Source organism: Solanum tuberosum, unplaced genomic scaffold (genome assembly GCF_000226075.1).
Source record: "Solanum tuberosum cultivar DM 1-3 516 R44 unplaced genomic scaffold, SolTub_3.0 scf00067, whole genome shotgun sequence".
NCBI classification, from domain to species: Eukaryota; Viridiplantae; Streptophyta; class Magnoliopsida; order Solanales; family Solanaceae; genus Solanum; species Solanum tuberosum.
In genome coordinates, this window is record NW_006238991.1 from 1852232 (window position 1) to 1856945 (window position 4714).

A 4714-nucleotide genomic window follows, 5' to 3' on the forward strand; every position below is an offset into this window, starting at 1 on the left:
CCTCACGTAAAGAATGATTCCATATTCACACACAATTGCTCAACAAATTATAGTTCGGAAATCACATACAACTCTCACACTCACAGAGATGAACATATGCATGACTTCACCCATAGGTTTGCCCTTATTTTCCAATCAACATTCGCTTCAGATCACTCAAGATTAAAAAGGTCTTTTCAAGGCTTATAACGGGGTTGAGTACAAGGGTATGTTCAGTTAGGCTTGGTGGCTGCCATCCTCATGAAATGTGGTATGAACATAACTTTCTTTCCTTTTCTTCAACATTCTCATTTTTGTTCAAAATTCACCCTATTATTCACTTCTCATGGAATACCGGACACCCCATTTCTTTAGCAACTTTCACAATTTTTATTTCACAACTTTTTCATTTTATTTTTCTTTTTCTTCTTTTCTCTCTCTTTTTTTTGTATAGAGGGGTTTCATCTTTTTTAAAACCTTGGATCAAGGGGGATTACTTCATAATTCTTGATTTACCTTCTCTTTTTGCCACACCCCCAACTTAGGCTTTTGGCCTAAGTTGGCTATTCAAAAAAACCAAATTTCATGAGGATTTTGGGTGAATAGATAAAGAGGGGTTACAAATGCATCAAGTTTCTTCCAAGGAAAGGATAAGGCTCAAAGAGGGTTTCAAGCAAAGTTCACACACTCACAAGGGTGGCCACAAAAGAGGTATATTGTCAAATTATTTCACTCTTCAAAATTGTTGCCTAAGATCATTTCAAGAGCTTGACTTAGTCAACCGGACCAACGGGGTAAATTCTAGGTGTCATCACACAAGGCTCATGGTAAGCTCATCACACAAGGCATTGGCGCTGATTGAATAATGTTATGAAAGACACTTCGTCCGATTCTAAGCGTCAACGATCGTTAGTTAGTATATAACCCAACTAAATGAGTTGGGGTCGAATCCCACAGGGAGTGGTACGTGTTTAAGATTCAATAGGAAAGTACGAATATGCTCAAGTCAATCATAGGAATAAACATTATCGAATAAAAATATAATTCAAATTATGGGGTGACACGAATGTCAAATAACAGGGGGTTTTGATTTGAAATTATCAACTACAATAGCAGCAAATAACACAAAAATAACAATAATGAGACGGGTTCTTGGGATGTGATTCAATTATAGGCTAATGTAGACAAATAGGTTATTGCAATTATTAAGAAACAACTGTAAATTAGTGAATAGGCTAGACTATAGAGGAGGTAAACTTTCTCTCGAATAATTTACCCCAATCGAACAATTTACCCCGAGTCAAGTCAGTTTTTCTCGAACATCGGCAAGCATACAAAATAAGAACAACCTACTCCTTAGTTCATTCACTCTTTCGAGCTGAATGTGTGGAAAAGGGTTTAGGAGTCTCTCGAGCTGAACCCATGACAACCCAATACCCATAGACCATCAACCAATAATGTTGGTTTTATAACCTCTCTCTCGAGCAAGCCAAAAACACGAAGGTAGAACTGTATTTGAAACTACAATTCTTTAAATTAAACCACAATTACCAATTGAAATCACTTCTAAATAACATTTAAACTTACAATTAGCAATACCCATAAGCTAAATCAGCCCATAATCACATAATCACAAACCCAATAATTGGGATTTTAGCTAGACATCATAAAATGATAAAAATCGTTACCAAATTGTGTTTCCATCAGTTGGGTAGGATTAATTTTGTCTTTACAAAGGTCCAAATTGAAGAATCTCAAAGACCCACTTCCAATTTCTCAAAAATGGAAAACTTCAATTCTTCAAACCTAAGGAAAACTTAGTCTCAATACTCAGAGTTCAATCTCCAAAAATTTAAAAGATAATAATTATAAAAATTATATAAAACTAGATATTCAAAAACGTATTTATAGCCAAAAAATATGCAGTGAAAAACCAATCGGCACAGTAAGTTGGGCTCACCGATCAGCCCGGTGATCTGCCCTTTGGTCAGTTCCATCCCCTTTTTTCTTTGGCCTTCTGCATCCTCAGGTTTTGTAACTTTGGGCGATCCAGCACTGCATTGCGGAACCATTCGGCGACACGCCGACTTCTCCTTTCTCTGACCGACTTGATTTTCTCTTTCAGGGCTTGGCACACTGGAACTTTAGGCGATGTAATGGCCATTTAGCGACTCGCCAAAGGGACTTGGCGATCACCAGACCTTAATTTCTTCGTTCTTTCAGCTCGCTTCGTTCCTTTTTGCAAATTAGTTTTCATGCTTTGTTCCTAAATCCAAATACCTGGAAATCAAGGACTTTACATCATTTATTGGCACAAGATAAGGAAAATGAACATTTGAGGACACTAAATCTATCCAAATAAAGCTAGGACTCATCAACACCCCAAACTTAAACTTTTGCTTGTCCTCAAGTAAAACTCAAGTTCAGCAGTTCAAAAAGGATGTCTCAAATAGTGCTACACAAGACTCAATTATGAATGCACACAACAAGACTCAACTTACTCATGCGAGGATCAATTGTACACTCAATGGTTCAAGTTGTGACTCACCATTACCAAAGATTCTCAAGCTTCAAATGCAAGTTCAAGCTTAACAAAGGTACTCAAATGTCCTCACACAATGGTTCAACAATTTATAGTTCCGAAATCAGAAAAAACTCTCACGCTCACAAAGATGAACACATACATGACTATTTACTAACAATTGCAATTACCCATTTGTCTACATTAGTCAATAATCGAATCACATCCCAAGAACCCATCTCATTATTGTTATTCCTTGTTATTTGTTGTTGTAGTAGGTGATAATTACAATTAAAAACCCTTTTTATTTAACATTCGTGTCACCCCCTGATTTGAATTTTGTTTTTATTCGATAATGTCTATTCCTTTGATTGACTTGAGCATACTCGTACTTTCCTATTGAATCTTAAACACGTACTGCTCCCTGTGGGATTCGACCCCAACTCATTTAGTTGGTTATATACTGACTAGCGATCGTTGACACTTAGAATTGGATGAAGTGTCGTTGAAATGTTATTCAAAATGGTGTTGTTGCCGGTGAGTGGTGTTGGTTAAGATTCTTTAGTTAAGTTGAATTTTGTTCTTGTTAGTTATAGTTGAATCTACTTTTTTTTAGTTTTGGTTTGCACAAGCGTTTTGAAACAAAAAGTATCAGTGTGAACGGAAGCTATGGTAGCCCAGTAGGCCACCAAGATGACATTGGTAACCTCAACAATGTCAATGAGCCGAATGCTAGTTACCCTCATCTTGTGGGTGGAATTGGTGCCATTCGCTTGTCACCAATTGAAGGGAACGTTGTGTTCCACATTACTAGCACTATGCTACAGCTCTTGAAATTGAAGGGGCTATTTGGTGGTTTGGCTCATAAGGATCCCCATGAGCATATCAGAAATTTTGTTGATATTTCCGGGCCGTTCTCCTTTAAGAATATATCCAAAGACTTGGTTCGGTTGAGGTTCTTCCCATTTTCTCTAATGGGGGAAGCATGTAAGTGGTTGGCTGAATTGCCACGAGACTTAATCACTTTATGGGAAGAGCTTAGCACTGCATTTCAAATGCAATTTCTCCCTCCTTCGAAGGTGATAACACTTCGGGACAACATTTAGAGTTTCAAGCGTTTGGAGGGTGAGCCAATTCATGAAATTTGGCTGCGATTCAAGAAGTTCGTGCTTCAATGACCAACTCATGGCTTGCGTGACAACGTGTTGCTGCAGTATTTTTACCGAAGCCTTGATTCGGTAAATGAGGGAGTTGTAGACCAACTTTCTCCTAGAGGTTTGATGCAGAAACCTTATGTGATAGCGACTACGCTCTTGGATAGCAAGAGCACAATCAACCGGGCATGTACATCCGAGAAGACCAGGTCTCTCCGCTCACTTTCAAATTGACCAAGGAGCAGATCCCCTCACTTTCAAATTGACCAAGGAGCAGATGGAGAGAGACCAAGAGAGGGATCAGAATATGGCCAAAATCAAACCCAACTTGACATTTTGTCTAAAAATGTCATGGGAGCTGGTCTTGGAGTGTCAATACTGTAGGAGTTGGGTGTGTGAACCCCGAAGAGACTAAGTGTGAGGTGTTGTACAACGAAGAGGTGAATTTCCTAGCCAACTAAGGAGGTGGTTATCGTGCAAACTACCTAAGGCAGGGTGGTAACCAAGGATGGAGCAGGGATGAAGGTTGGAGAGATCATGATAGAGAATGGAGGGATTGGAATCCCTTTTGGAAATAAAGGAATGGGGAAGAAGGACATGTACATTCCTCCCCATGAGCGCCAAAAGCCAAAGGATTCTGAGGGAGGTCGGTTGGAGGATATGCTTTCTAGTATCCTCAGCGAGGTTGAGGGGTCGGACAAGATTTTGAAAGAGATGAAGGAAGATGTGTCGACCCTTAGCCAGACGGTTACCTCCCACTCAGTCTCTATCAAACAGTTGGAGACCCAAATGGGTCATATCTCGTCTCATTTAAACCCGAGACAACAAGGGGGGTTGCCTAGTGACACTATGGCCAACCCCAAGAATGAGGTTTGAGTGTGGACTTGTGTCGTGTCGCGAGGTTAACTAAGGCGCTGCTTGGGAGGCAACCCAAGTTTTTATTTGCTTTCTTTTTGAGTTTGAAATAATGGTGTGTTGATTATGCAGGTCAAAGTGTAGAATGTGTTTGAAAAGTGCAGGTTGGCGAGTTAAAAGTCCAGTCGGTGACTTGCTGAAGAGG